At 25.9% G+C, this 26,437-nt stretch overlaps 1 protein-coding gene and 1 long non-coding RNA gene across 2 annotated transcripts in view; one reads left to right on the forward strand and one right to left on the reverse strand.

The window, feature by feature from the left end:
- Positions 1–26,437, reverse strand: part of LOC132923010 (uncharacterized) — a 147,468-nt gene that overhangs the window by 119,033 nt on the left and 1,998 nt on the right. The gene's annotated exons all lie outside the window — the stretch shown is intronic.
- Positions 23,508–26,437, forward strand: part of LOC132923007 (CXXC motif containing zinc binding protein) — a 433,444-nt gene continuing 430,514 nt past the window's right edge. The window contains exon 1 of the mRNA XM_060986784.1: positions 23,508–23,522. The gene's annotated coding sequence lies outside the window, so the exon portion shown is untranslated. The remainder of the gene's footprint in view (positions 23,523–26,437) is intronic.

Raw genomic sequence — 26,437 nt, forward strand, 5'->3', positions numbered from 1 at the left:
TCCAATAGTAAATTATACTTAGTTTGTATTTAGAATATATCAAAGTTGCTAGTATTTTTCATAATAATCAGGAAAAACAAACAACAGTTATAGTTAAAAATTATTCTTTTATCTTTATTTGAAAATTAATACCAGATTTTTATATGTTTTTCAACCTATATAAAAAAAAATTCTACCGGAAATTCAAATTTATCTTTTATGAGTGTTGAAGCTTAAATTTTTACGGCTTATATGAGATTTACTTGTTAATATAACTATTTCTCCTTAAACGATATCTGATATTTTGTTGTAATTAAAAAATGACTTACCGTAGACACTTGAAATGTTCACCAAATATTTATATAATCAATTTTTTTGTATGATAAAATTTTAAAAATATTTCTACTCTTTTTGAGTTATTTATACAAATTGAAATTTACTATTTTTTTCTCTTATAAATGTTAAATATTATTCATAAGGTACAAATGCATGAAAATTGCATAAAAGATCTTACATATGTTTCTTTACAGATATGCAAGATACATAGGCATACTTTATTCTTATAAGCATTTGAAGTTCAAATTTTGACAAAATACATTCATGAAAATTTATATTTGAAAATTTATAAAATGAACAATTTATTTTTATTATTAATTAACGATTTATTTTTATAGTGGAGAATTGAAAATGTAATACAAAGTTTTTCATAAGCAGTTTATACTGTAACTAAATAATCTGAAACATAAATAAGTGTTATATTTTTTGTTTTTAACATTTTAAGTTCAAATTTTAACGAAATTATATTTAAACTATAAATAATGATATTCATTATTTTATTCTAATTCAAAAACATTATTTATGGAGAAATAACGCTTTAATTACGTTTAATGTTGTATATTATACACACAATAATATTTTTGTCAAAAAGTATTTCAACTTACTGCATTTGTTTACTCATAGTATAATAAATTACTTTACCTAATAGTATTATCAAAATACATAACTTGAAATATACTTAGGCTGTTGCCTGATAGACCGTCTTCGTTTAAATTCATTTCTCGTATACAATGATGATTTATCATTTTATTCAAATTTAACACATTCATTACAATGACCCACCCACCCATTCGAAACATGATACACGGCAGAACTCGATTGCCAGTCTCTTTATATTGATATTTTTCCAATATATTGTAAAAATGTACTCTTATTTCATACATTTAGGATTTTTTTCCTAAAAAAAAAAATTACAAGCAAAACAAAATAATTATTATGAAATAACTTTAAGGAACTTAATAAATAAAATTACTAACTTAAATTGCTAAGTATATACATTTTATTTTTTCATGATGTTATAATAACCTAATATATCATGCTGTTTTAATAATTTACGTTGGTTAAAAATTATGATTGATCTAATGGCAACATCTATAGTAATTTATTCGTTCCATCAAGAAACAAGTACACATTATAGTTAACTATTTTATAAAATGACTAAAACATAAATTATCATCAGCTAAATGATAATTATATGCATGAGCAACATTCGTACTACTTAATTTAATATTCAATACCTACGAGTAATTAACAATAAATTTATGACTTTTTTAATTCGTTTATATTACTAAAAATAAATTAAATTGGAAATTTCACGTAATTTTGATAAAAACTTTTTATTTTTATTCAATAAATTCAATAAAAATTACAATATTAAGCAATTTATTATATTTTATTTAATTAACATTATTTTCGTGGCACTTTATATAAATATATTATATGTATAAATAATTATTATACTGCATAGTTACGTGGAATTATGCTTCTATTGCCCATTTAATTTCTCAAAACAAGCAATTTATTAAAACAACATAATATCAAATGAATGGGTTTTGTTTATATAAACGTTGATTCAGAGAAAACAAAGTTTATATTCCGATTCGATCAAAATTGCACCGTGTTGTGCATTTAAAGTTTTCGTTTTAAACAAATATTATAACGATATATTAAACGCTCGATGTTTATATTCATATTATAATATGTTATGGAATAAGTAACTACCTTGCGTATTTATATATTTAATAACATTCAAGAATTATTGTTGTACGCTTGCACAGTTATATTATCACAATATACGTTATCGTAGGTATACAGTTACGGTATATGTATAATTTGTTAGGTAGTTATAATAAATTACCATTAAGAGTTTAAAAGTATAGGTACCTGTGAAGTACTGAAATATAAAACACTATGTTTTGAAATCATTCACCGTAAATGTACTCATAAGTCGTGTGGGTATTATTAATCTTAAGACGAGAATTCGATTTCTTATTAACGTGTGCAAATATTATGCATGTTGCATTAATTATTATTTTTAATGGGCATGAAACACATCATGCCATATTGGGTTAATATGCATTTTGTGTTGTTAATAAGTTTATATTCTTCACCGTGTACATATAGTATAATATAAGGTAATAGCTGAAATTAATATTTAGGAATTATTCGTACGAATAATAATCGATTTACCTTCTTATTACATTTAAAATATTTGTAAATATATATTCTATATGTATTTATTGATATTTTATTTTTGTAATTTGTTAAAATAGTTGTGAAATTTAGATTACAAATTATCATGAATCGTATCAAATACCTCTGTGTATCTCACATGTTCTGAACTACTCTCATAGGTCCTAATCCACAACACGAATATATTTTACCTAATTAATGTTTCAAATCGAAACCAATCTAATGAAATAAATGTAAAAAATGTATTACAGTGTTAATGAATTATAATGTAAATCATAAACAGTTTGTGAAAAAATAACATATCAAAATTATTATAAATACAATTATTATTTTTGTTTTAATAAAAATAAAAATATATACTTTTACGGATTTTCGTCGGAAAAAATAAATCACATTGATCCTAAAAACCAAAGGTTTAATAATTATAATTGTTATGCGTGACAACACGCACATTCGGATACATTTCGGACAAGTCTCGCGAGGCTTTCGACTGATGCGGGAGATTGGTTGTACAACCCGAAAACATACGTGAATAACGGTGAATTTACCTGCTAAACAAATCCCGTAACTATAATATACATAAATACAACACATTGCACATTGGCTGTTGCTGGTTCTACGCCACCATCGTCGTCGTCGTCGTCTTCTTCGTCTTCTCTTTCCGTCCGTTTTCCTAGTCCCACACGTGATATTTTCATTACCATATGTTTTATTGCCCCCGTATACTCTTACCGAACAATGGATAATTTACATATTATCCAAAACGTCATTTCTCCCTCTCGCCCTACAGGTTACAGCGCATCAACTGACGTCCCGACCATAATGGTATCTGAGTAAAAGCCAACTCGGGATTTGAGCAAATTCCCGGTTCACGTGGAGACAATACGTGAAATATTGGCCAAAACCGAAATGGCTGCCGCAGACGGAAGGAAAATGAATAAAAAGAACACGCACACATGTACACACACACACACGCATAACATAATATAATATATACATAGTAAATATCCATCATATATTATACGTAACTAGTTGAGTACCTACGTGCGAGTATATCGGTAATACGCAAAATGATTATTATATATTTACTCGTTCATTCTCCGATATATACCATTGTCATCAGAACTCTCCATTCTTGCTCCAATCATATCACCGAGTCTCCATATTATGCTTATATTATTGACAAAGATAGGTCCTCGTTATACTGCAGCTGAGTATAACGAGTGGAAAAAAAAAATAATAATAAGTTCTACGTAGCTATATATGATTATATATATTTATATTATTATACACACGATATATGATTTACTATAAGTATGCCCCGTGGGATTTAAAACCAATTAAATTATATATGGATCGTCATATTATTTCAATGTACATATTTGTATTACATATCGGTGCTATGAACAAATCGTAAATCGTTTAGAATTGTTTTACTGTAACTAATGTGTGTTTATGAACTGTTATAGACGTTCAAGTTATTCTATACAGACTATGTACAATGTATACCTACCTGGATTTATATTTGGGCTTACAAATTGTTAACATTAAATTTGAAAAGCAGATATTATGTTTGCACAACACAATTTTGTTCAACCTGCAGCATTTAATTCACCAGTTATATGTATTTTCACTTCGTGTTGAATTCAATGCATCCGACGAATTAAATTAAAACGATAAGACACACAATAATATCAACCAGCGTTTAAACAATTTTCACTAAGCGATAATATCATACACTGTAGGTACTATAGGTATTGTGAAGGTATTTTCAAAAGCCATGAAGTCCATTGATAACTTAAAATCAGACCTTGTTTTGCGTGACCAATAACCAAGTGATATTTTAAGCAGCAAACCAATATATTTCACTAAAGAGTAAAGGGGAATCGTATGTATTTTGTATTAAAAGAGGTAAACATTTTTCTATAAAAGTCATTATCATTAATGTAATAATTTATCGAATTTATTATTATTATACTTAAATAATCCAATACGATATCACAATGTATTAAACGTTGCGAAACTATTAACTAAATCAGTTGGAAAAATCAGTTATATACTGCAGCAAACATTATCAAGATAAAATTATCGCGTTGATAACCTATTCTCAGATAGTTAACTATAATATAGACGTTTAACAACTAAAACATCCTTCACATTTATTTACAAAGAAAAAAAAAATAATAATTACATTTTAACATGAAGTTTACAGTGATGAAATTCGATGTAAAATTTATTTCTAAAAAGAATGAAAGTAAATGTATTAAAACATTTTTACGTATACAATTTCTATAGATTTCAATACACTTATCTGGTCTTCTATCTTTTAGGAATAAGCTCAAGAAGCTGAACTCTAGACTGCATGTCTTGTTAACGCCCTCTTATAATTATTCTTTAAACTTATATTATATTTTAAGAGTCGCATACTTACGCTATTGGCGTAAAGAATATATTCATGTGGGATTATTTTAAGTACTCTTATGAGAAAACTATTCAAGCCTTCTAGAACGTCTGTCTTAGTTTTGATTACCAGAGCATCTGAGTTTGTCTCAAACGAGTTCTTATGAACATACTTCAAAATCTACTCAATTAATTAAACTATTAATAGTTTTTATAAACGCTTTCATGCAAAACTTTATTTTAATTCTGATTAGCTAATCAGTCGTTTAGCTTCAAACAAACTTCCTAAGAACCCTTCCAAACGACTCAAAACATACATGGCTGCTTAACATTTATAGCATATATTGTAAATTTATCTCAGGATTATCAACTATGGGTTTTTCGTCCATGTTTATTCTCCTATTAATAATGCATTTTGATACAATAGATTCTCGTTATATCAAACTCATGGGCTAAACAGAAAAAAGTTCGAGATATCAAGTTTTATGAAAATTTAAAAAAAAATTGATATCTAAATTGTTTGTATATTTAAAATGCATAATTTGAATACTTAAAGTACTAATACTACATACATATTAATAAACTACAATATTTGATAAATTATTTTTTTTTTTAATCTGTCATTAAATTTTGTTTAATATTACTTTTTTTTTGTAAGAATGTAAAAATTAATTGTAGGGACATTTAAAGTTAACTAAAAAAAAAATTAAATTTCAGTACATATATTATTGAATATCTATCGCTCAATATTAAATTTAATGTAATTTTATAAAATACAGTGTTATGCTATAAATTATTTAAGAGAATTGCATTTGACATATACACATTAGTTGTTAAAGGGGTGGTGGTTAATACGCTCCGCCTCCAAAATATGAATTAATTTATTTTATCGTAAAATTTACAAGTTCATATTACATGCAATAATTAATTGGAATATACCGTATTTTTGGGTTAGTTTTTGTTCAAGTCGTATTCATCATATGACAAAATGGAATGAAAAAATCATACAATTTAAAAAGTTTAAATGCACATCAGTATAATCAATTTGTCCATATAAAACGCTACTTACGTAGTTGTACTTAAACTATATCGTCTATATCATTGAAATATTGAAATATTATTCAAGTAGGATGTATTTATCTTATTTGTAGTTTTACAATGCGTTTAATATGATATTCTTCTATTTTGGTTCTATGAAAAACAATGAATAATACAGAGGTAAAAATAATATTATGTTAAAGCCATTTCTCAAAATTCCACAATTTTGAGGATTGCGTGGTCCCAAAAATGTACTTAGAAATATTATAAAAAATGAAAAAAAAACATTCAACTTCTAGGTTCAAAACTTACTAAGATATTAGGGTAAAATAACTTCAACTTAGAACTCAACTTGAAAATTACATCACGCGTGAAACTCAGAAACGCACTATATGAAAGGTTATTTTATTGTGTATGAATATTCTCTAACTGAATAACAAATAACGCGTATAATATTTGTTTTGTTTTGTTTTATTTCAAATCGTATAATCAATAAACGATTGTTGACAACAAAACACTACTATTTTTACTTATAAACAGACATTTAATTCCAAAGAAAATATATTTTTGTATCCATTCTCTGCAAAAGTATAATATAATTATTCAACACAGAGTCGCAAGAAATTCTTTTATTTTTTCGTTGACTTCGATATCAACAAATAAATGTATTTTGAATGTTCGTTGATTGCTTTATACGGAATTTAACATAGCTGATATGTCTGGAATTCTTATAAGAATTTTTTTTCGTTGATGTAAAGTATTAAACGTCTTATGCCAAGTATTTAATATAAGGGTATTTTTTTTAACGATATAACGATTTTTCGGTAGACGTTAATAATATTATATATTTTTACATTTTAGTTCAAAATAAAATTATAAATTATTATCATTTATAGTAATTTAAATAATAAAGATCTAATTTTAATATTATATTTATGATTACCATGATGATTTTTAGAGTAAATTAGTAATTACACTTTTTAATCACAACTTATTAATATTTGTTTATTTATAAAAATAATTTTAATTTACATAAAATAAAACCAAAATCAATTCAGAACTAAATGTACTTTTAAGTAAATAATACTTATTGATAATTATTGCTGAATTTAAAACAGTATTGAATGTTATTAAAATAGTATTAAATCATTAGAATTATAATAGTATGTGTAAAATATTCTAGTTTAAAACGCTTCAAAATTATTCATTCCTATTAATATTTGATGTTTAGATATTTATCGCTCATGTAAAAATTTTCCTTTTATTTTAGTGCTTATTAAATAAAATTAATATTCTATTTAATTTAGCATGGTAAATAAATATGTAAATTTAACTTCAAATCGTCATTTTCATTAATGAAGTATTAATTAAACGTAGAAACATGGATTATAATGATTATATTTTATTATATTATTAACCTAGAATAAAATTGCTTGGATTTTATTTTATTTTTTTATTTTTTTTAAATATTATTAAGATTAACTCGAAATAACTGACACTTGCTGGAATTACTTCATCGTAGTTGTAGAATTATTTTTTTAATCGTTCAACTAACGATAAAAATGATTAAAAAGCTTAAATATATTCTATTAAATATGTGAATTATAAACACACATTGGTCATATATTTGAAACATCGTGTACTGAGAATTGATAATTGATTAAACATTATATTATTGATAGTCTTAAATTTGAATTAAGACTCAAGTACAATGTAGCCAAATTTAGACACATTTATAAGCTAACTCATTACACAAAAACGTCGTTTTCCGATAAATTTAATATTTTGTTACAATAAAACTATATTAGGAGCTCCTTTTATATGATATATACATATAAATTTTATAAAGGGTTCAACTACAATGGCGTTTAACCTACATTAACTTAATATCTAAAAATAATAATAGCTCTTTCTCTATTTGCTCAAAATCTATGTAGTTGTATTCCAAAGTATTCAACCTACACAAAAAGGATACACCATCCCAGTATTCCCATCACTATTCAATAATATTATTGTGTGTCATTGTACATAATATTATTTTTATCATTATTAACACATTCTGCCAAAGTATAAAACACAACTTAAATTTATTACGTAGGTACTGTGATCTACAGGTATCTGTGTAATTTTATCTACTCGTATAATCTGTAGGATATATATAGTACCATTAGTGTAATTTTATGCTGGAGTGTGAGAAGTATTGTGCAAACAATGGCAGATTCTAATGAAAGGGTTAAAATTGATTAATCTCTCTTGAGAGGTAAATGTAAATATAATCGAGACGTATATGCGGCAAAGAGTTCTTTAGATTTTGTTATTAACAAGAAAAAATAGTTAATTTTCTTCTCTTTTAGCGTTCAAAGAGAGAATTATCGCCTCGGGAGATTAACATGTCCTTTAATCTTCGTAATGAACCAATAAACTAATATATAAAAATAAACCATTATAAAATATAATGAACAAATGACTAACCATCTTAATACGTGATATAATATAATAGTAGGTAATAATAATAAAAATAAATAAACTACTCACTATTAAAATTAATTTTAATCACAATATTATAACGGTATAATATATAATGTATCAACAATGTTTTTAAATAAATTATTTATAAATTATAACAGTCAATAATATTATAACGAATAAAAAAATTAAAATCACTTTTTACTTTTTAATTACCCGCGATTATTTATGCTATAGAAAATGAGTAGGTAGATAATAATTCATTTCATAACATTAAAACGACTAAAAAAATATTTTTTTTAAAAAACATATTAACACTTCTCAGTGCTTAATGTTTAAAATGGGTTATTTATGTGAAATGTTCTAATTTAATGGATTTTTATCGTTCATTATTACTGTTAATTTTGCAATTTCATATTACATACACAACAATAATAATATGCTCTATAATTTATATTTTTGTCTCGTAAAAAATATTGTTTCGATTCCAATACTTGAGTAAAATCGTGAAAAAAAAATAATACGATAAATAAAATTACGGGTGTTTTTCTATAAAATATGTACCTATTAATCCATTTATGAGCTTACATTATATAACTTTATATTGCCCACTCATATATCTTTTTATGTAGGTATGCTATAAAACAGTTTAAAATTCTAATGCAGCTGCTGTAGTACGTAGTATTGTACTCTTATTTTTATGTTTATATATTATATTATTATATAATATACTACACGACAAACGCCTTTAACTATAGATTAAACAAATATTTTTGGGTTAATGATACATATTATACTATACTATAAATATACAATTAAATACATAATATTCAATTTACACACAAAACTAAAGTTGAGTAAATACATCTTTTCAATAATATTACAATAACACATAATTTAATTATAATAAACGTCGAATCCAATAGTAAGACGAAATCATATATCACTATTTACTGAGACCAAACATAAAAATTCGAAAAACGAATAATAAATATTGAAACATTGACTAGTATTAAATAAAAATAAAATAAATAATTTCACAATTTAGTTATAAATAGGTATATTAAATTATAAATCATTAACATAATGACTGTAAAAATAAAAAATAAAAACCCTGAGAAGTCACTATGCTGTATAATAAGTTGGATTAGAAAGCAATGTTTCTGAATGTAGACACAGTGTCAGCCATTATATCTAAGAATATTTTATTATTATTTTTATATAATATATTACTATGTATTAATAATTTGGGTTTTTTTTACAATAGAAATACGGTAATTTAATATAATTGTTTAAAAAAATATATTATAATATTAATTATTTTATTATTATACTACAGTATCACATATTATATATAATAATAATAATGTTATTAATTTGTAAGTAATAAGTAAATACTGGCATACATTAGAATGATATGAATAAGACAATATTATATATTAGTAGTTTAATCTAAATACTATGAATAATGAATATTTCATTGTATATAGAAAATAAAAATAAAAATAATAATAATATTCAAAACTAGGTTAAAAGCATTTTTGAATTACAACCATAATTATAACTGTCAGAGGAAAGGTTGTTGTTTTTCGTACAAGTGTATTTAATGTTGTTTAAAGTTCAAACGCTGATAAAAAAAAAATAATAATAAAATAAAGCCTATGTATTTTTGATATTTTAAAATTATTATGAGAACAATATATGCTGAACTTTGAGTTAAATTTTCCAGATTTTTCGCTGATAATAAAAATTATTTTGGTACCTCTAAGATTGACGTCCGCGTACAGGGCCACGATGGATGAGGGCGTTCTGGATCCATCAAGACACATTATGGCTAGACATACAGCTAAGTAGTTCTTAGCACACTAAAATATTATTTTAGCATCCCCATACAATTTAGTTAATTATGTTATTTTGTTTTAGTTACATACACTATTGTGTTAATTTATATAATGTGACTAATAAAAAAATAGACATAGACTGTTACAAGAAAAATTTTCAAACTTGGGAAATGGGAATATTGAAAACAATTTAACAGATCAATTAAAAACTGAAGACATATTATTACATATTATATACATTTGAAATTAATAATAGGTAAGTTTTTTAATAAAAATAGTTATTTATTGTTTATCTTTGATTTGAAAAATTGATATTATTATTATAAAAAATATTGTTAGTAATATAATAAAGTAATATCATCTATGTATCGTAGACTTTGTATAATTTTAGCACAATAGCACCCTAGAAAATTAAGGTCGAATGGCGTCTGTAGCTTCGAGAGTGTTAATAATAATATCGATTGATACCATTTGAAACAGGGACGTGATAAAGTGAATGATTATTACTGAGTACTGTGTACATTATAATATTGGCAGTTCGAGAGGGTAAAACTAAAATATAACGTATTGTAATATTGTTGTACGATTGTAATTAAACTGCATTGCAAGTGCAGATAGTGATGGGCTAGTTGTAGCCTACCAATTACAGACAATGGCGTTATTGGTGCTTGCTGAATGTGCATACAATTTCGTGGTGGACGAGCGCGTAGAAACCGTATACCAAATATGTTTAAGTGGCGAGTAATCATTTTGTCGAGTTTAGTGTACGGTTTGGTACTGCAATAATAATAATAATAATGAAAATAATTATTTTGTAAAATATTGATGTCTCGCTTTTTACAATTTCCAAATGTTGGTATTCGATTTAATAAATTAGGGACAGGATTTCGATGAAAAATGCCTTATTTTTTGTAGGTTCTAGGAAAACTCATTTCAAATACATAATTTTTTTTATTCAACAGATACTTACTACGAAGTTGAAACTTTCATTACTTTAATTTTGCGCTTTCTAGAATTGTTATATAATTTTATTTATTTGTAGTGCACATATTAATACATTGTATGATATTTTAATTTAAATCAGGAAATTCAAAATATTTTATTAAGAAACATCGTTTTCATAATATTATTGTTTTTTTACTTGTAAAAAATAAAACACATTTGGTGCGCCGATCGTGGCTTGTAATACATATCAGAAATGACAGAAATCTGAAAAAAGACCAACATACACGAAATAGCTTTTCATAATTTCAAACGTATCCTGATAAAATTGGTGAAGTTTTTTTTATATTTTAACCAGAAATAAACTTTTTAAGGAATCGTCGACCAATAAATGAGATTCCATTTGTTATATTTTTTAAAGATTAAATTGGTAATCGGATTTTTTTCCCCAAAACAAAAAATATTAAATTATTAGTTTTACAAGTGCAGTTAATTATTTGAATAGAGTTGCAACACTTACGGTAAATGTTTACTTACTTAAAAATATATCGGACACGTTTCTATAGTGTTTTTTTATTAATATTATTTCAAACCATCGTGATACAAGGTATTTGAATATAATTATTATATAGACGCTGTTTCTTAACAGCCGGTTACAACTTTAATCATGTCAAAATAGGGAGACTAATGCCAATTATTACCACTTCCCAGTTCTCCACAGCAAATAAATGTATCCACTCGTATCCGTTTGCTTTGATTCTAAGACCTTATGTTAGACTAATATTTTCGAACAACGATATTAATATCATGATATGATGTCTTATAATATTTCAGTGTATTAACGTATATTATGCCAGTCCACTAGACGGTAGCAATGGTCTTTTATAAGTCGGTCAAGCTTTTAGGGCAAACGGATATTGTAGGTAGATATATATTATATAAATACATACATAAAATAATATCATAATATATTTCTGCGATATTTACGCTTTTCAAACGGTCTCTCGAACGCCGCCGCCGCCGGTCATTTGTCTTTTGGGTCGCGTCGTGTAGCTATTTTTGAATGCCGCTACTACGGTGTTGGCACGGTTTCGTTACGATTCGCGTGCGCAAGATTCGAAAATAAAATAAAATAAATAATAATAACAATAAATAAACAAATAAAAAAATGAACGCAAAAACGTTTTATATAATATATATATATACCAATGATATATGACTGATTTACGGCAGACATACCTGTCATACCGACTGCTGTTTATAATGTGGATGTGTTTATATATATATATATAATATATAAGTCGTACTATATGATTTCGGCTGAGCCGACGGATATGAAGCAGCGTGGTAGAATAGGAATATTTGGAAATGCGTTTTATCGGGTAGACTAAATCGGTCTACTAAATCAGTCCCGAGGGGGCTTTGATACGCGCGCTCCTGGGCTGGCTCATTTGCCGGCAGTGTTAAATTGTGCATCTGATATTATTCTGTATCCTGCAAAGGGGAGTGCTGCGCATTTATTCCTATACGAGGAGGGACTATACTATAATTAAATCGAGGATTGCGAAAACGGCACGATCCACATTTCCAAACTGTAGTTCGAAAGCCAAATAATGTTTCAGTTTTATTTTTATAATATATAATTCGTTCTTTTTTTAAACGTTTATATAACAAGTTTTTACCATTTGTCTTAAAATGCCTATGATATTATAACCAACTCTTTCTGTGGTAACTATTGTATATTATGCAGTTATTTTATTAATTTCAAGAAAACTTGTTTTCACATAACAAACAAAATATTTTAACCATTCACATCAAAACATATCATACATTTTTAACTATTATTTTTCGTATTGGAAAAAGTAATTTGAAAACACAACCAGATTTTAGATATCTTCGAGTGCCATTGTCAAAATAATTGCGCAGAGTTGGCTTGACAATCGATTGCGATATGTTAAATATAACAGTCGATTGACCACAGACGGCTCGAAAATTAATTAGGTATCTATAAATTATTATAATTATATTTTATATTAAATTTATCATCCAGCATAGAGTTGCGTACATTAACAGTTAACGGAAAATATATTTAAGTCTGTCTAATCTGGCGCAATAACGCATTTCAGTCGATTTTTGTCAAAGAAAAACGTATCAACAGTCAACACTCTACTGAGACATGACGGTACCGTATGCGTTTTCCGAAATCGATATTGCACTTAACGATATTATTATTCGATTAAATGTATTATAATAAACATACCTATACATAAAATGGTTGGTAATTTAGATTTTTGGCATAGTCGTCCGTTAAACATGCGTCGGCTATATTGGCACGGGTCCCTCGTATATTGTTATTTTTTTCTTGATACGCGTTTCGTAATCGTCAAAATGAATACGTCTGGCATAAAAAATACCGTCGCCGTCACATCGTCACTATGTCATTTAAGTCATCCTGCAGCACCGTGAGATCCGCATTTATACTGTATACCATTACAGTTTAAATTTTGATATATACATTATACATATATAATATATATATATGTGTGTGTGTATTGTTATATTAATACGGCGTCTAGAAATTACATTTTTGTCTATCAGCTCAACACCAACAAAATAATACTCTACGATTAAATTGCGAATTTACTATAATGTATGTGGCTTATATTTCTTTTTTTAAATTTTACAAAATATTAAATAATAATATAGTAAAACCTTTAAACATAGAAACTCTCAATTGCCGAAATGTTGTCAGAAATTTAAATAGGAAAGGGTGGATAAATTTAAAAAAATGATTAATATAAAAATATATCAAAAAATTATAAAATTATACACATATGTATATTTATATTATTTGTATGAACTAATTTACTTATATGAATAACTATTTACCATATAATCAGTTACCAAATGAAATATTTTATAAAAACAATAATGATAAAATAAATTATAATAGTATAATAATATATAAAGTGCATATTATATTGATAAAATATACTTAGGTATATAAAAGTTAGGATAAAAATTATCAAAATCTAGCCATAAAAGTGTCTGCAATTCAGAGTATCTCATATTTAAAGGTTTTTCTATAGGTAAGTTAGTGAAAATGTATACATTTCTCAAAAATGTCTATTATCTGTGAAAGTTTCTACCTGGTTTGAAAACCACTCTACTAAACAATATATTTAAATTTATATATATTTGTTGTTAGGGTTGAAAAAAAAAGTTTTTTTTAAAATAATACAAAACAAACGTTTTATTCATTTAATGTTTTATACGATTTATACAAAAAAAAAATTTAATTTATAACAATGCTTGGTTTCTAGTGTGATATTTAGGTAAAGTATAAAGAAATAACATTATTTTATTAACTATTTCCTGGTTGTATACACCGTTTTTTGCAAACAAAATGTACACATTTCATCGACAAAATTACGATAAATTTTATGTTTATTTTTAACCACATGATTAAAATAATTTGTTTTAAAAGATATTCCTTCCCTGATTGTTGTATAGTATTGTATAGTGATTTATAACTTGATCTCCCTGGAATCCACCGAATAAATAAAATATTCTATACACTATGTCCTAGATCGAAGTTTTCACGATTTGGTTTGGTTGTTTAAATTGCTCAAACACGCCGTAATACATCAAAGGATAAAGGTAATATTATTGTATTATTAGGTATTAAATTAAACACACAAGTTTATATATAATCAAATTAAATTGTTTTTCTTGAATTTTAACTACGTTGACTGTGTGGCAAGGAAGATATTTATTAATATTGTTATTGTACGCACTATATTATAATATTCTCATCTCATCTTGAGTAAATATTATTATTGAAAACTTAAAAAAAATCACCCACAACAAATCCATATTACGGAAGAATAAAACATAATATGTTTTATTTCAAAACTATTCAACGACGAGTTCCAAAAGAAGTGCAAATAAATAGTCTGGTGCTGTTGACAAGTTATTTCCGCACCTTTGGTATGAGTTGAGTTTATCGGTGAATTATAATTTAATGAATATTACGTGAATTTTATTATAATATAACCGTTTTTCGACAATATAATATGTTGAATAGAAAGCCATACATATATCTATCTTAAATCTTACATTCATTATCAAATTGGGGACGCACATTTTTTTCACGTAGGTATTATATAGATATTATAAAAGCCACATGATTAAATATGTGATGTTTTGTATTTTCTCCCACCATTAATTTTTATACAATGTTGTCCTTTCATGATATTTTGTACTTATTTTCAAATATCAGTGCAGATTGTCAAAAATCTTAAAAAAAAAAAAAAAATAAAAAGGTTTATGAAAAAATAACATAAATTTGTTCCATATGATGTAGCTCAACACGGCATGAATGAATCTATTTAACAATATAATATTTTTACACATTAATATTGAATTGTTAATCTTTCAACACATATAATCGCGTTTACTTATATCCGCATTTTGAATAAAACGCGTGTCGGACCAACAGTTTTAGAATAACAAACTCTAATTAAGTAGGTATAATCCTTTTAAACACATCGTTAAAATGCACACTGCCTCGAAAAAAAAATATGACGTTTTCTTTAGTAACACCTTATTATTAATATTTATTTTTAAATCGTTATTGATTAACGATATTCAATAAATTATTAGAGTAAAATAAAAATAAGCTCAAATAAAACTTAATTTTGTCAAAAACTGAAAATATTATTTAGACAAATGTAGTATTTTTATTTATATTTAGTTTTATGAAATATAAATCTTATCTAATACTATATAATATACATATATATGTATATTAAATATAATAAATTTAATCCGTGTACATTATTATTTTTAAAATATATAGTAATAATAGTAAATAATAATATAAATCCGACAATTTATGGAATTTGAGAATACTAGGGGAAGATTATTCTAGGGTGTATGAAAGAGGAGAGATTAGAAATTAGTATGCATGGGTGATTATACACTTGTTATTTATCTCACTTTTCAGAAAGCATGTAAATATTGTGTAATTTGTATATTATAATAAATTATAACTGGAATTTAGAAATTTTAATTTCCTTCTAAAGAGTTACAGGTACCAAGAAGGAAACTGCAATTACTTTTATTGAAATTGAAATTTCATAATTAGGAATACCTCTACTACATAGTTGGATCAAAAACCACGGTGAATAAACTTCAGAAGAAATCCTGCAATAGGTACCACAACCTATGCACAAAATCAAAAATAGACAACTACGACCTCGACTGACACAAAACCTATTCCTCACGGATGATAGCCAAACCTTCTTAAATAAAGATTATAAAAAATGAAAAATGAAAAATTTACAAAATAACAAATTTTTAATATATTAATTTTATATATTTTATATTGAATTACAATTCTTACTGTATTATACATCGCATAGGTACTTACTACATTATATAATAAAAAACTTTTAAAATATAAACATAAAATATTATACCTTCAATAAAAAAATTAAATAAAAAATAAATTATATTTTTTATAATTACATAAATAACCTTTTTTAAAAAAGTATACATACACAAGGAATATTAATATAGTACCTATTATAGATATCCACGTTCAATACCTACATATTATAATAAATAATAATATAACTATAATATAATGTTTATATACCTAATAATATAAAATATATAATATTATATCATTTTTTTGGGATGGTTTTCGAATAGGTATACATATTTTTTTCAAGATTATTTATTTAAATTTTAAGTGTTACATTAGTTTTTAACTTTAGTTCCATTAAAGTTATGAACTAACCTAACCTAACCTGTGTGAACAAAGCGTACTATAATTTCAAAAACAATATTTAAAAACATGACTGATTGACGGATGGGTTTTGGAGAATATCGACAAAAAATATTATAAACCCATGAGTATAACTTTTTTCTTTAGTTTTTTCTATAGCCGAGGACTGAATAAAAAAAAATTACAAACCATCAAATCACGTTTTTAGAAACAAGAAGTTTAAAACCAACAAATCTATACACAAACGAAAGTTTTTAGTTTTTATATTTATTTCAAATTAAAATATATAACCAACTTCTCATAAATTAACCAAATAATTTGTGCCCTATGTTGTTATAATATAATAGTTATTCACACGAAAAATAATATCGTATTTATGTACGAATACGAATATAATATATAAGATAAAAACTGAAAATGGATAGATGAAACTGCCCTGCTACTTTTTTGCCAAAATATGTCGATCAAAAAGACAATGACATCGGTTATTTTACAGAATAACTATTAGAATTAATTATATTTTGCTCGTGATGAGTAGTGATTTAGTCAGCAATGCGCTGTAGATATTATACATAATACCACAATACATAATAATAAGTAGCCTAATCTGTTAGTGTGTGTTTGTAAATAATGACCATAATTATTATTATTATTTGCTATACAATATGTGAACAACAGACAAAAATTACGCTCGAAATATTATTCCAGAAATCAAACAGTGTATAGTTACCTTGACATGCATGCGAGTTTATACCTATGCGGTACGAGTCTGTAAAATGTGTAAAACTCGCTTTTCAATACATAAGCAATCCTAAGAAAATAATTTCTAGTCAATAAAAATGTCTAGTTAAATTATAACATTTCTTTGTGTGCACTTTTGAGTGGAATATAATAAACGTTTTTCTGATCTTATGAATTAACATTGGCTATTGTAAAAAAAAAAAATGGTTGTAGTGAAATGTTTTCTTCACAATATGTGGTAAGGTGTATGATAGCACTTGGTGAATGTTGACAGTCACCAGTGTATGTTGACATTTTGCCAAAACGGTCTTTATGTAGTCACACACCGATGAATGTCGAGCTTTACAATTATTAGTGTTCAGTAAATATTGACCACACTTGAAACGCGATTTTTATTTATTATTTAATAATATTTTTTTGATAGTATTTTAACATTATTACTTTATCAGAATATTTCAAAAATATGAATCCATGTTCGAGACGTATGTTTGACTTTTATTAATGTTATTGCATGAGATTATGGGCTAACATATTAAGTAACAATCCGATTTTTAAATATTTGATTACTGGATATATCTATAATACGTTTTTTATAGTGTTGATGCGTATACTAAACTCAACGTAACGGTGTTCTAAGAAATAGCGAAAATGAAAGATCTTTCTTTTGAAAAGTTTAGTGCATTTTTAATTTAAAAAAAGAAGATATATTTTTTTTATCTAAGCTCTGACTAATATAATACTAATATTAGTAAAGTAATGCTTAATGAGAGCTAAAGAAAAAAAATAAACAGTGAACTGATTACAGTAGATTACATCGATTTGATATTTTATAAGTACTATGACTAATCATAAATTAATCGGTCCATTAAAAACAGATGAAACTAAAATTATTTATTTTAAATTTATTTATATTTTTAAAAAAAATGAAGTTATATGAAAATTTCATATAATTTTCTTATAATTTAATTATGTATCAATCTCGTATTAGAACTATTCGTAGAAGGCAAAAAATGTAGCTGTAACGTGGGGATACTGTTCAACAGTAAATCTCACGGTAGTTTACCGTGTTGTAGTAAACAAAATGTGTTGTTATTATTTATCAAAAATAATTCTAATTTTATAGTTATCGTTCATATTATGTTAACATTCACTAAATAACAATAATTGTGCATGCCAACTAATACCAATAAATATCAACATATTTTTAAAAATGTACAACATTCACCAGAATGGTTGGTAAATGTCAACAATCGTCGATAACTGTCAACACTCACTAATAAACGGCTATATACACCTTAATATGTATATTTATACGTGTATATACAATTTTGAACCTAAACTTTATAGTTGTTATTTTTTTTTTCAGTACCTTTATGTACAAAGAGAGTCGTGAGTAGCAAAAAAACTATTGTTCTCAACAACGTTATGTAAACTGTGAATAATAAAAAAAAAAGCTTAAGTTCAAAATAATCACCTCTAAAATGTATAACAAGATAGGATATTTGAATGACTCAATCAAGTGATATTTTCAAGTTTTTGAATGTTTATAGTATACATAAATATATAATAATATTATATTACACTAGATATATTATATTTATTATTATGATTTATTTTAAGTGCTTAACATTGATCATCATGATATAACTTTTAAAGATTATTATTTACCAATGCATTGAGACTATACGTCGAGTTGATGTATTTAATTAATTTTCGGGGAAAGTATAACCATTTAAATCGCCGTTGTTTTGGATCACAATATTATTTTGGTATCAATAAATTATTCCGTCGTCGCAATGTATAGACTACAGTCGTTATTAATAAGTGGACAATGCCCAAAACCATAACATAGAATGTGGGATATTATAATTTATAGTATAATACAATTATTATCAATACTATTACCAAGAAACTCGGGTTCGACGTAATTTATTATACACGTCCATCTCGAGGACGAATAAACAAATTTGATTAATTAGTGTGCGAAACCTTAATTCTCTAAAATAAATTGTAAAACAATAGTGCAATAGGTAAATTATATTAAGTATGTTTAACGTTTACGTCATGAATATTTCCAACTAAATTCAACGCGGGGGAAATTAGCTACAAGACCGTAATTACGTGGATCGCATTATCCACAAATCAAAATCTTTGGATATTAATATATTATCTATTTATCCGATTGCAGACCTCTCCTACTTAATATGTACGTTGTACCCAGTGCCGCAACTACACCAATTTGGGCCCGTGTGCAAATAAAATTAATGCCCCCCTCCCTGTCTTGAAAATTAATTTTTCCAAATTTGAAAACATACTTTGGAATTTTGAATTTTTACTCATACAAATATAAACAAAAATAAGGTTAACATAAGGAAAACACATACAGGTATGTATTTACAAATAAATAAATGTAATAATTTGTAACCTTTTTTTATTAATTTTAAATATAAATAATTATCAAGTAACAATTTAATTGAACACACTATACATAAGCATTAACAGCCAATTAAAAAATTGAAAAAAAAAAATACATTACTCACTTTAAAAAATTCTTTTTTCTTGCTTTTTGTTGGCAAAATTGTCAATTATATTTTCTATGTTAATATCATTTGTTTGTTGTCTTTCAATATTAAGCAAAGCTATACTTGAAAGTCTCTCTTGACCGATGGAGTTTCGTAAGTAATTTTTGATAAGTTTAAGCTTTGAAAAGGATCTCTCAACTCATACTATATAGGCCGGTCAAAATACGAGTTCCTTCGCATGACGCGCTTTAATCAATTGCAACCAAACTATTTTTAATTTCGGTTATACGGGCCGCAAAAGAAACGTTAATATACGATAACGTTGTGTTGTACAAGACAAAATCGATCTATTGTTCAATAATTATTAATTATTATTATATTATTATAACAAAATCTTTTTATTTTTTTCTTTCTACATACTTTTCAATTTTTATCATTGGGCCCCCCATTATAGGTTGGGGCCCTGGGCCCGTGTGTTTGACACACGCAACACACCCGGTTATTGCGGCCCTGGTTGTACCTATGTAGTGTATAATCATAGTACGCGCTAAGTTAGAGATGGGGACTGCAATTAATTCTCACAGTCACGCAGACGCAGTTTTAATAATACAAAATATTATGAATTATGGCATAAAACATATTTTAATATAACAATATAATATATATTTTATACTATAGTGCACATAATCCAACTCGGCCCGCGAGAGAAGTAAACCGCATACCGACTAAAACGTGGTCGAGTTGACGCATCCCCCCCCACCCCATAAGACATACCGACAACGTTGGCGCCGGTCAAAATCGGTCACTGCCGTCAGTCTACATTTGCGAAACGTTTTACTTAGAGCCGTTGCCCTGTGTATAGTTTTTAGTGATTAATCGAGATTTACTTTTTAACCAAACAGATACGTTAAATCCAAAAAAAATATTTAAACAGTACGTCATAGAGACTGGTGAGATTAATATTTTTCATGTACAAAAATTGTAAGATATATTGTATATAAGCGTATGATAGTGTAAAATATAATTATAATATTATGTTAAATTTAAAATAAAATAAAAATTGTCGTTTAGTAAACAAATGATAATCGGTAGAGTGACGGAGAAAAGAGTGCACTCATCCCCACAACGACTCCCGAGTACCTACCCAGTACACGTATATATGTATTGTTTGTAGACGCTGAAAAAAGCTAAATGTGCATTTGAGCGTGAGCTGCAGCAGTGGTCCGGAATGAAATAATAATAATAATAATGATTATGAAAACAAAAATTATAAAAACAAGCAAACATCTGTAGTCGAACGTCGAACGGACGAATAAATGGAACATAAAAATTAGTACGCGTTCGGCGCTGTGTAAATCAGACGCTGTTCTAAGGGTGGAATATATTAAGAACGTCGTATTATTACATCTGATTGGTTTTCGAGGAAATGACGAATTATTATAAATAAGATTAGAAGTAATTGAAAATTAAATTACAAAATATATCTAAGGTAGTTTTATACGAATTATTATCAGCTATCTACGGAGAAATTATTTTATTTTCCCGAAATCGATATAGGTAGATATTAACGTGCAAACACAATTCCATAATAAGTCGTAAGTACGATTACTGCAGATTATTATATTTAATCTGTGGCATTATTAAAGTAAACGATTTATTTATAAACCATAATGTTTTAATCTATGTATTTATATACATCCTACTTTAAATTTAATATTAATAACAGGAAGTCATCATTGTAAGTTGCGTTTGTTTGTTTTTATTTCGTGTGCCGTTTGTGATATTGCCTTGTTGTACAGTGTATTTACTGTCGTATTATGATTTAGTATAATGCTTCATACATAAGTCCTTTCCCTCCGGGTAAGTAATAAATTAAAAAATTACTATTTTAAATTATTAGTCAATGAAATGACAAGGATATCGTGAATAATCAGTGATAGCGACTGTAACATGTAACATTTGACATGTGTCATAAACCATCAAATAAAAAATAAATTTCCAATAGAAAAATCAGTAATTAAATATTTTTTTCTAGCTTATGTTTGAATTGTAAGTATATTGTAATTCTGAAGTCATATCTTAGATATCATAAAGCAATCTTACAAATGTCTTTTAAAATACCTTTTAATCGATATTTTGTGAATAAAGACCAAGCAAGACAAAGAGCTAAAGAGATGTTTAGTTACATCTGGAAATAGTTGGCCAAGATTAAGCTTGAGTATAAAACAACAAAGCTATGCAAGTCTTGGTTCGCTCATTAGTGACAAGCAATCATTAATGATGAATTTATGGAATACAAAGCTTAAGATTAATATAAATATTTTGAAAAATACTGAGAATTTATTACTTTAGAGTTTAGAGCTTTAGACGTTCCTCTCCCCCATGTAGTACCAACAGATAGAATAGATTTTTTTATCGCAGTAACCAGTATAAAAATTTAAGATTGAAGCATTATTTTTTCAAATGTAAAAACTAGGTTTTCACACAAACACAAAAAATATTTGAAATTATTTTAAAACCAATACAATGGCTGCACTCCGAATCAAATACGTATGAAAACAGAAATATTTATGCAAAACCAGTTTTTTGCATAATTGTTTTTGTTTTTTTTTTAATGTTTTTAAGGTTAATTAAAGTAAACTTTAAATTTTTCCTTAAATTTTCAAAATGTTTTCTATTTCTTTTCAATATTTTTATGTTTGCAAATGAAAAACTTGAAAATTTAATACAATGGTAATCTTCCTTACAAAAAACGTATAAGCATTTAGAATTTTGTCTGAATTCAATTATATAGGCCCAACAACTGCAGCCGAAAAAAAACGATTGGTTTTGTATTCGTGTCGTTATATAATATTAAAATATTTGCATTTTAGTCGAGGACGGTGACAAATGTGCGTGTGAAACAACAGCTCGGCCCATACGCCGAGGACAATTGGAGCTAATAATTAAGTGCGATACGAGTGACAGGTCTGACATGTGACGGACGTGTCGGCGGTCAGCCGGCGCTATTGCACCAGCTTTGGCGTGCGCTCGCTTTCTCGTCGTGTATCGGAATAACGATATAATAACACGGCGATGATATACACCACCGCCGTCGTCAGTCCGTCACCGATGCGTGATGTGTACAAAAAATATTGTGACAAGACCGGTGGCCAATTCAAAACGACATTGTAATTTTTTTTTTAGTATTGCTCAGTAGTGCTTGGAGTTTTAAATATACTTCACAACATTTTAAAGTATAGGTATTTTTTTTTTTTTTTTTGTTAATATTTTGGCTATACTAGGTGATCCATGTAAAGAATTTATAATTTTAAGTACTATTGACTTTTTAAAATATTTTTTTACATAAATTTAAGTCGTTAAAAAAATTAAATTTTTCTAAAAAATATATATTTCTTATCGTTATTTTTTTTTCAAATGTTTTAATATTTAACAGTAACATGCATTTTTAATTATTTATTCCAAATAAAAATATTTTTTGAAGTATTTCGATGTATAAAAATCAAATTTAAAACTAATAGTTTATAAGTTTTAGGTTCTTGGAATGGATCGGTACAGTTAAACTCTATATAATGTTGATCCACTTCTTCGCTTATCAAAACCTTTATAACCTTTTATTTAATAAATTACTTTTCCAAAATTTTATTTTTATAGATAGAAATATTTCAAATAATATTGTACTAAAATAAAATAAAAAAGGGAGCTCATCACACATGTGTACCTTTCTATTGTATAGTTGGTGTTGAGTATAGAGTAGGTACGGCAATGAATAATTCAAATGATTTACTCTTTACACTATAATTTTTTTCCAAAAATATTATTTTTTAACAAATTAAGATTATTCATATAAAATATTTTTAAAAGTTAATATTTTTTTGAATGAGATTGTTTTATTTCAATGGATAACTTGTTTCAACCAAAAAAAAAAAAAATTAAATTAATTCGATTCCGTTTCTGACAAAATATATTAATTTTTAATTTTTATTTAATAGACTTTTGCTATAATAAATAATTATATATTATTTGGGAATCATATAATATCCTAACCATGAAATAATTTTACGTGTGCTAACTACGATACAATAATTAATCATTAAATAATAATTACATACATTAATAAACAGAAATTTATTTCATTCATAAATAATAATTGCATTGAAAAATATAAATAATAATGTCACAGTTAAGTATTAAGCAAGTTTAATCAATTAATTATTATTATTCATTTGTACTTGTAGGTGGTACATTTAAAAAATATACATAAATAATACAAGTAAATTATTGTTTTTAATCGGTCATATTAAAATGTTTTAAAATATATCAACAAAAAAGTGGGCAAGTGGGTATCGCTCTGCTGTATAGTAGAGATGGAGAGTAGGTCACTAGTCACTATAATGGATGTGTTAAATTTGAATGCAATGACGGGTATCATTGTATACGAAAAACGATTCTGATGATTTGTCAGTCAATGATAATTAGTTGGATATATTATATTATTACCTATATTTAAATTGTAATCGTTATATTGTATTGTATTGTATTGTATATCGTTATTTTACACGATTTCGTAAACAATTAAATTTCTTACGCTAATAAAATATTTTCTATATTGACAATGGAATTTTCTTTTAAAGTTACTTGAAGGAAAACATATGGATAACCTAGTATTGGATTTTTGAACCTTAAGTATAAATCAAAAAAATTTTATGAATTTTCAACTTCAAAATTCTTTGCAAATTTTCGTGATTTTGATATATTTCGTAAACATTTTAACTTTAAATGTTTATAAACAAAAATTGTGACTAACGATTTTTGATTTTTTTTTTACTACGATAAGTACAACTTATAATAAACCTTGTATTCAATTTTAAAGATTTTTTGGATACCCAATTTTTTTTTATCGGCATTTTAAGAAAAAAAATTAGAAAAGTCGAAATTTTCAATTGTCTATAAGTAGCTTAAAAAAGGTCAAAATATTTTGAAAATTTAATCGTAAATAGATAACGCTAATATAAACATTTGGTGAAAATTTCAAGTATTTACAATAGTTCTTTTTTGAGTTATTGAGTTATAGGTATAGATTTTGTCAAAAAGTGGTTATGCGTAAAAATTCCCGTTTTTCCGTAATTTTTTCAGGGTTTTTCCCGACGCTTTTGAAAACTATTGGAATTTTTTTACTTTTGACCCCCCCCCCCCCCCCAAAGTACTAACTAGATGAATTTTCCTTTTCAAAGATAGGCTGAAGTCAAAAATCGAAGCACCAAAATGTGATGACACACAAAAATAAAAAAAAAACACACACATCATTGTAAAATCAATACATTCATCGCTCCGTTCAGAATCTAAAAAATATGTCGAATAATTGTAAAACTTAATTATAGCGTTTAAAAGTAATAATATAGGTAATTATATTATACTTAAAGAAACTTTTTTACTTATAGGTTAGGTATATTGCTATATTGAAATTATTTACGACCATCGTTGTATAGTCTACGATTATTCACTAATTTTATTATACAATATAAAAGCCAATAATTAAAATATATTGATAAGACAAAATAATATTGAAAGCAAATCATATTAATATTACATTTCCATACTTACGTACTATGATTTAATATTTATAATTTATAAGGTAATAATGATAAGTAATATTATATTATAATATTAGTTTTTTTAGTTTTTTTAAAAAAAAATTTGTATACTTATTTGGACAACATGTATTAATTAAAAAGGAATGGTTAATACATAAATGAGAAAAACATTTAATCGTGTTTCTATTGTTAATTGTGGATATCGCAATTATTTATTAAATTTAAATTTACCACTAATTTTACTTAGTTTATCTGAGCTTAACACGTCTTGTACATTACCTACTGATTTTAGTATTATGTTTATATCAGTATAATGTTTATAGAACATCATAAACATGTGTATTACCGATTTATATTTAACCTAAATTTAATACCTAAATTACATAAAAGTGATAAGTTCATTAAATCACTTTACATTCATTCTATAAGCTGTCTATACATTTTAATATTTCATACATTTAAAATATTATAAAACTGTATATTTCGTTGAATTATGAAAACCGTTCTGTCTGTATGTTCATACAAAATTATTATGACATTTTTTTACCGGTTAAATATTATAAAAATGATTCTGATATCGCGATTAAAAAA

The sequence above is a fragment of the Rhopalosiphum padi genome, chromosome 2, assembly GCF_020882245.1.
Source record: "Rhopalosiphum padi isolate XX-2018 chromosome 2, ASM2088224v1, whole genome shotgun sequence".
NCBI lineage: Eukaryota > Metazoa > Arthropoda > Insecta > Hemiptera > Aphididae > Rhopalosiphum > Rhopalosiphum padi.